Source organism: Neltuma alba, unplaced genomic scaffold, assembly GCF_004799145.2.
Source record: "Neltuma alba isolate B1F8T4 unplaced genomic scaffold, ASM479914v2 tig00010239_pilon, whole genome shotgun sequence".
Lineage (NCBI taxonomy): Eukaryota > Viridiplantae > Streptophyta > Magnoliopsida > Fabales > Fabaceae > Neltuma > Neltuma alba.
The window spans coordinates 1-8,558 of record NW_021635169.1 but is presented as its reverse complement, the minus strand read 5'-3'; the positions used below and the strand labels follow the sequence as shown (position 1 = coordinate 8,558).

At 35.2% G+C, this 8,558-nt stretch overlaps 1 non-coding gene and 1 pseudogene across 1 annotated transcript; one reads left to right on the top strand and one right to left on the bottom strand.

Annotated features, from left to right (window-relative positions):
• Positions 1 to 1,466: 1,466 nt before the first annotated feature.
• LOC114755213 (receptor-like protein EIX2) lies at positions 1,467 to 2,339 on the top strand (annotated as a pseudogene).
• Positions 2,340 to 3,354: 1,015 nt separating this feature from the next.
• Positions 3,355 to 3,435, bottom strand: TRNAL-CAG (transfer RNA leucine (anticodon CAG)). The gene has a single exon. It is a non-coding gene; the product is annotated as a tRNA-Leu (tRNA).
• Positions 3,436 to 8,558: the final 5,123 nt, after the last annotated feature.

The window sequence follows — 8,558 nt, the reverse complement described above, 5'->3', positions numbered from 1 at the left end:
TGGTCGGGAGAGTTAGGGAGCCTTAACTATCTATACATTTCCTAGAATCAAATCATAGCAGCAATGGAAATTTCTTTGTCACAAATTTTAAATAACATGTGTCATTTAAAAGTATTTTATTCAATGGGAAGCATTTGGTTATTCTAAATTTTTTGGTTGATCAAGTATGACATTGAGGAATTACGCTTGACTGATAATAAACTCAATGGCCATTTGCCAACTTGGGTAGGGAATCATAAAAATCTAAATTACATTAGGCTTTCAAGGAATTATTTTTCTAACAGGATTCCCCAAAGTATTGATGAGCTTGTAAATCTAACAAGCCTTGATATCTCAGGTAATTCTTTTAGTTGCAATGTTCCTCAAAGTTTTGGTCAACTCTCAAATCTATATATATAAGCTTGATTTTTCAATTACTTTTTTCAATAGTACTATTCCTCAAAGTTTTGGTCAACTTATAAATCTAAATAGCCTTAGTCTTGGAAGTAATTCTTTTAGGGGCAAAATTCCTCATAGTCTTGGCCAACTTGTAAATCTAACAAGCTTGGATCTTTCAAGTAATTCTCTTAGTGGCAATATCCCTAAAAGACTTTGTCAACTTGTGCACAAGCCTTGATCTTTCAAATAATTCTTTTGGTGGTAATATCCCTCAAAGTCTTGGTCAACTGATAAATTTAACAAGATTGGATCTTTCAAATAATTCTCTTAGTGGTAATATCTCTCAAAGTCTTGGCCAACTTGCAAGGCTAACAAATTTGTATCTTTCAAGTAACTATTTCAATGGTAATATCCCTCAAAGTTTGGGTCAACTTATAAATCTAAAAAGCCTTTATCTCTCAAGTAATTCTTTCAGTCTTTAGAGTTTTGATCAACTTTCAAATCTATATACCCTTGATCTTTCAAGTAATGCTCTTATTGGTAACATCCCTTATAGTCTCAATCAACTTGTAAGTCTAGAATTTCTTGATTTGTCAAATAATTCTCTTAGCAGTAACATTCCTCAAAGTCTTGACTAACTTGTAAATTTAGGATCCTTGTTGTTGTTAAGAAATAATTTGCATGGGACAGTTCATTATAGTTCTAGCCCTAGAAATAACACCATCAATAGTCCAATCCAAAAATTTTTGTGCCAATTTGAGAGTTTAAATAATCTTGATTTGCCTCGCAACAATTTCTCTAGTGAAATTCCAAATTACAGGAAAGATAATCCACCATTTGGATTGATGGAAATATATTTTTCATTCAACAAATTGTCTGCCGCCTACCCTCTCTCAGTCAACAAGCTTTCCTTTATTGTTGTGGTTGCATTTGAACAATAACCATCTTGAAGGGAACCATTGACTTTGAAAAATTTGAAGCAACTGAGAATTTTAGATTTGAGCAAAAATAAGTTTATTGGAAGTATCCTATCATCATGGACCAGTAACACTTTTCCTACCTTGCAAATTCTGAGACTAAGGAATAACATGTTAGATGGTAACATTTCGTCCACTTTGTGCCAACTCAAATCTCTCCAGATTTTGGACCTTGCAAACAACAGTTTAAATGGCTCAATACCCCATTGCATTGACAATCTTACAGGAATGACCAAAGATAGTGTTGATATATGGAAATCATTCAATCAATGTACTATCAATGACCTGATGGCTATTGCGAAAGAAGAGTGGGATCATCAAGATGCGAAACAAGTTATAAAAGGAACAAAATTAGACTATATTAGAAACTTGAAGCTTGTGGTTAACTTGGATTTATCAAGTAACATTTTGGCAGGATCAATTCCTCTTGAATTGTTCTCGCTTGTTGGATTGATGGGTTTAAACCTTTCACACAATCATTTGAATGGAGAAATTCTAGAGAAATTTGGAAATATGCAACACCTTGAATCCTTTGATATCTCTTGCAACCAAATTTTAGGCACAATTCCAAAGAGTATGTCCAAGCTAACTGCATTGAGCCATTTGAACATGTCATATAATAACATTTCAGGGCCAATTCCAACTGAAAATCAATTCTTGACTTTCAATGATCCATCTATTTATGCTGGAAACCCTTATCTTTGTGGAATTCCATTGCAAAATAAGTGTCAAGGTGATGATACTCATCAAGTTCATAAAACCAAAGAATTGGAAGATGACAATGATTTGGAAAAACTGTGGTTTTATTTTGTGACAGCGGTTGGGTTTGCCATTGGCTTTTAGAGTGTTATTGGGACTCTAGTGTTAAAGAAGAGTTGGAGATATGCTTGTTTTCAAAGAGTGGAAGATGTAGCAAGTGAGATATACGCCTCAATAAAAATAACAAAGCTGAAGAGGCTGCTCACAAACCATGCCCATGGTTGATCCTTTTTGTAGCCATGCGTATTTTTGCTGTCTCTTTTGTTGCCAGTATCATGTAAGGTTTCAGTGTGGGTGATAATAATATTAATACAGGGTTGTTTTAATATGTAGTGTATGCCTTCACGATTTTACTGGAAACAATTGAATTAACTTCTCCAATTAGTATTTAATTCTTCAATTTATTGTTTGTTTATAAGATAGCGTTTTAATGCCCGATAAACGCATGACATGATTAAACTATATGTGTTAATTCAAATACATCAGGCCTGTATATATTGATTCGTCAAAAGAAAAAAAAAGCTAATTCATCCAATGCTTCACAGTTTAGTACTTCATTAATCTGTCAAAAAAGTGATAACACTATCTAAAATTATCCTTACTAAAGTCAAAGATTATCCCAGGTGAATTAAACTACTCATAATATTTAATTATGTACAAAGGAAAATTAAATAAAAAAGAAAAAAAACTAATATCCTAAATGTTATGAACAGGACTTATAATCATAAAAAGTTTAGAAAAGATGACTTATATTTAAATTAGAGGCAGTATCAAAGCTTGAAGTACATTGTTGCTGAGTAGAGCTTGGATATGGATTATCATCTTTTCCTCGTCATCGGTGGAGTTGCCTCTTTTAGCAGCAGCATGAAGATGGATAGTTTATCTAAGCTTGTAGCTTTTGCTGGATCTCATCAAACCTGAAATTCACACCAGAATGGATGATTTGGCAGAAACCTTACTATAGAATATGGGAATATGCAGCAACAAGAAAAGCGTAGGTGAAGAGAGGAGGTAAAGTATATGACTTTGACCAAGATGACGTCCTCTTGCGGAGTCCCAGGCCCTTTCTTATGTTTGGAAGGGGTAATCACGTTTCCACGAACCGTTTAGCCTTTTATGTTGTCGATTTGTGTTATTCAATTCAATCCCGTAGCAATAAATAATACTATTGGGCGGTCAATGAGTGAGAATAAGAAAAGGATTTGGGTTATTTGAATATAAACTTAGAAAAAGGAGAATCTGTCAAGAATGGGATTCGAACCCATGCCCTTTCGGACCAGTACCTGAAACTGGCGCCTTAGACCAACTCGGCCATCTTGACTCGATGGTGAGTTCGCGAGCAAATTTAATTAACATCGCTTTTCTCCTTCAGAGGTAACTTCCAATAGAACGAAAATGTTTGTTTCCGAAATTCAGATAATTATCTGTAGATATAGTTGAGAGCGATAAAACAAAAGAAAAACTTAAAAAAAAAAAAAAAAGTCCTTTTCCGTCTTCCTAGGAACACATGTTCGCAAAGTTCATACTATATTCATATTGTGGGTTCAAGAGCTATCACTTATAGGGCTGCTTTAAATGATAAATCAATAAGAACGAAAATTAACTTTTTAGTCTTTATACTTTTGACTCGTCTGTAACTTAATTGTAATACTTTAACTTGGTATAACTTACTCCCTATAATTTTAACTTGATTGTAACTCAGTTCCTAAAATTTGATTTGCTGCAACTTAGTCCCTATATTTTTAACTATTTTATAACAAAATCGCAACTGAGTCAAAATTATAAGGATTGAATTGCATTGAGTCAAAGTGAAGAATTGAGTTACAAATTAGTTAAACTATAAGGACCAAAAGATTAATTACCCCTTAAAAAAAACTTAAGCTAAACTTAGGATAAAAAAAATTCTTGATGATTATGAGGTGTAAGACTAATCTAGAGATCCTACTGTAACACTAATATCCGAGGGGCATGGTTATTATAAATGATATTGAAGGATTGGCACAATCACTAGCCTGATAAGCCAGTTCAACATAATAGTGCGGCAGAACCTGGTCCAGAACAGAGTACAAGTATGAAGCTCTTAAGGAAATCAGCTGATTTTGTTGGTGGCCTTATAGCTATAAATCTTTTGCGTGTATATAAACTCTGCACTATGTTACTGCAATTGTAATCAGACCTCTTGCTTGGTGATCATAATGTGTTGTTGAATCCTTCTCCTTGTTTTTGACTGAGTTTAGCGTATCAAGCCCTTTATTAGGACTCATCCCAGGATCACACAGTATTAATATTTCTCCAATAAATTCCATCAACCAAACACATAGATGCTTGCTCTTGTGCATTTACATAAAAAACCTGCATAATCATACACGTAAAAACAGAAAATTCATTCGGCCTGGCTAGCTTCTTTGTGCTTTGGCAAACAAGCTTCAGAGCAATAATTAGATTTGTCCAAATGCATAATTGTAACTTAATATGGAATTAAAATTCTATACAAGATCACTTACTTTGAACATAACAACGATAAAGCAGCAAGATTGTACCAGTTGGAGTTATTTTACGTGGGGCGTGTCAAAGCGGAAAAGTCTCACATTTGCTCAAGAGTGTGTAATGAGCTCAAATGAATATACAGTAACTTGTGGTCTTGCGCTAATGAATAGGCTAAAAGGAAGAATGGCTTTGTGCCCACAGCAATGGCCAATCGAAGGCCAATTTTGTTATTGCTCTCCTATTCTTGAGTTAAAATGAGGGTTGGGTATTTTTTATTATAGTGCATTGTGATCTTAAATTACTAAATGGGCTAAGAGGAATACAATGCTACTGGAGACCGATTTTATGATTGCCTTCCAGCCCATGAGTTAAAATTTCAGTTGGGGCACTTTTTATTAGAGATATTTTTGTGCAAATACACAAAATTAATTTATCTAGAACAATGTCCTCAGGCTCAACTATTATTCTATAAGTGCTGCTGCTAATAGAATCCACATTGGAAATCATAGAATTCACAACCAAACCTTGCTTAGTAATTGCCTGCAGGATCTGCCAACCCACATTTAAAAAATACATGTTGATTAGTAATATGTCAATTATGCTGCCCTCTGGATTTGGTATATCCGGGAACCACCTTCCCCATTATAGCAGAAGCCAAAACCATGCTTCTCAAGGATACTTCTTACCCATCATTTCTATAAACAAGCACATATATATATATATATAGAGAGAGAGAGAGAGAGAGCTTTTCCAAGATGGTAGATTTTATAGCTCAGACACCAATAGAAACTCTGATCGAAGAAGCATACAGCAAGTAGAGGTCATTATGGTGATAATATATTCTTATGTCAATTCTGAAAGGACTCTAGAACAAGCAGTGTGATTTTGGAATTGAGCAAACGTGGAGATTTGGTGTAACAAGAATTGCTTCATATCAATGAGCAGAAATCAACGATGATTAGTTTGAGGAGGCCACAAGTAATGACGTTGTTAAAGAATGTTATAAGCCACCTCAGACCAAGCAGCCAAAAAATTTGAAAACTCTCAAAAGATTTGATTATGCTTTATGGGCGGGAAGTCTTGAGAAAATTTGACTATACTGTAATGCTATGTGTAGATTGAGAGAAAATTAAAGAAGAAATTATGAATAGAACAGGAAAAAAAGTTAGAAAGCCTATATTCCATAAAACATTATTTTATTTTATTTTTTGGGGGAAAATAGTTTATTAAAAAACGTCATTAAACACTTTTTTTAAGGTTTTTATTTAAACCCCGAAATTATTCTCAACAACCAGAAACCGTAAACACAACCAAACAGAAAGTTATTCCAAAGTCGAACATTGGGAAATAATTTCAGTCCGGCAGACTTTTAAAACGGACTCATGAGTCATTCATTGGGCCTATTTGTGTTATTGGGCTGGGCTTTTCCGTTTTCCATTGTGGGCCACATCTTGGGCTGACCTTTTTTAAATAAAAATCATAATTAAGAATTACATTAAAAAGAAAAGAAAACAATACTAGAAAACTTCATTTGATAGCCTGGGAACAAATCACTCAAGAGAAAACAGATGGGGGCTTGGGGATCAAAGATCTCAGGAAGCAAAATGAGGCTTTTATAGTGAAACTTTCTTGGAACTTGGTGCATGACCAAGAAGTACTCTGGTAAAGGTCTTAAGAAGCAATATAATTGTGGTGACATGGAGCTTTCATCTGTTAAAAAAACTGTCAACCAGTCCCTAATTTGGAGGGATATTTCTGCGCTTTGGAAACCTGTCAAGAGTGAATTAACAAAGAAAATTGGCAATGGTAGGTCTATTTCTTTTGGTTTGGTGGCTAGTTGAAGTTAAATAGACCTCTCATTGAGTTAGTACCAGGGTATAAAGGTTGGTGATAAAGATGAGTGAGTTGTAGACTATGTGACCTCTATAGAGAGTGTGGAACTTTTAGAAACTAAGCTATTGGCTCCCTTATCATCTTATGAATCATATTACTTATGCACACTCACCCTTGTAAGGAGAGAGAGAGGATAAAATATTTTGGTGGCTATTTATTGATGGTCACTTCACTGTTAAGTCTACCTCTAATTTTCTACTTGCATGTAACCAGAGACACAGGACAGCATCTAGAAACTTTTATGGAGATGGCAGGTACTAGAGACGATCTGCTCTTTTATATGGTTGTTTACCCATGGTAAAGCTCATATTGGAGGCTTGAGGCGAAGCAAATGTCTTGCAACAATAGCAGCATGTCCTTTTGGTTGCGATGAAGATGAAGACTCCATACACTTGTTGAGGAGCTATGCCAATGCTCGAGAAAGGTGAAAATTAGTAGTTGACCCACATCTATGGCCTATTTTCTATTGCTTACAAAGTTCAAATTAGTTCAGTGGAATCTATCTACAGAAGCAGGATGTCACTACACTAAGAATATCCAATGGGCTACTCTTTGGTTACATGTGTTGGGATACATGAGTCTCTCATTATAACAAGCTGTTTGATTCTAAAGAGAATAGTAATTATTCAAATGAGCACGATAGTTTTTTCAGAGTCTTCTTGGATAAAGATTTCATGTTTCATTGTAAATTCTGCTCTAGTCTTGACTCTGACAAAGACTACAATCCCCGTATCAATGATAGCTTTGTTAAATTAGAGGTAGATGGCTCAGTCTTGTAAGATGGCAGAAGCGGCTCTGGTGGAACTGTGGCTCTGGTGGAATTGTGGGGAACTGTCATGACCAATGGCTAGTAGGGTTTACTTGCAAATTTATTTCTACACCTCTAGCGAGTGCTGTGCATGAGGCTCGCATGCCCAATATACTTGCCTGAGCCCGCCAAAAAAACACCCAGCCCAGCCCAAGAAAAAGCTGCCAGAACAAAAATAGGCATTTTCAGGCAGGGCTGATTCATGGGTAGGGCCATGCCGAGACGCGAGCAGGGTATGCTGCCTTGCCCAATTAGACTTGCACAAAAAATATAAATTATATATATTATGATATATAATAGAAAAACCATCTTGTAGGTACTTATAGTTTCTCTCAATTTTTAATTTGGTATCCATACTTTTTTATTTCTTTTTTTTGAAAATCCTTCACTTTTTTCCATCAATACCATTACCCACTATGTTTTTGGATATCATTTCAAGGCCAACAAATATAAACGGCGTTAAAAAAGGGCAAAAAATTGAAGATCCAAGGACGTAAGTCATGACTGGATTGTCTCCTTCGTTCGTTGAGCATCGTAAGCGCAGCGGCATTATGAAGACGCAACGCATTCTCTATTCCATTGAGCAAGGAAATGATCAATATACAATGACAAGTATATATTTCTGTTCCATTCTTGAATTCATCATCTGGTATGAACGGGTTTCATATGTCATTGTTTTTGTGTCTTTTCATGAACAAGTATTTCTTCTGCTTGACAGTCAAAAAAAATCCTCCGCAAAATATCGTTGAACATTAGCTTCTGCTCTGAAGTAGCCAATTCAGCAGGACCGCAACTTGCACAGCGGATGGAAACACAACAATTTCCAAATCACTGATCAAATTTTGTAAAATTTTGGCCTGTTTGATCTAACTACTAATTTGTCTAACTTGGGAGATAGTGTGTTATATGACCTTATGCAATTCGTTTTTACGTATTTATTTAGTTCATCTAAAGAGCTCGTCTAGGAATGAAGGTTTTTAAATGCACAACTCGCACTGTTCTATTATATCACTATCACAGCACGCCAGCAGTACTTAGATGTTTGTGACAGAGGTGGAGCTACCGGAAACAAGTAATAACTTTGTAAATGCAGTGATCCATTTCAAATGGAAGCACCAAGTTTTCTATGTCAAGTCATTATGGGGAGAATTGGTGTTGGTTCATCAATTTTTTTTTCGTTCTTGTTTATTTTGCCATAAGTTATCAATGATTTCAGTGCTATCAACAGAGATAAACAATCAAAATACAAGACACGC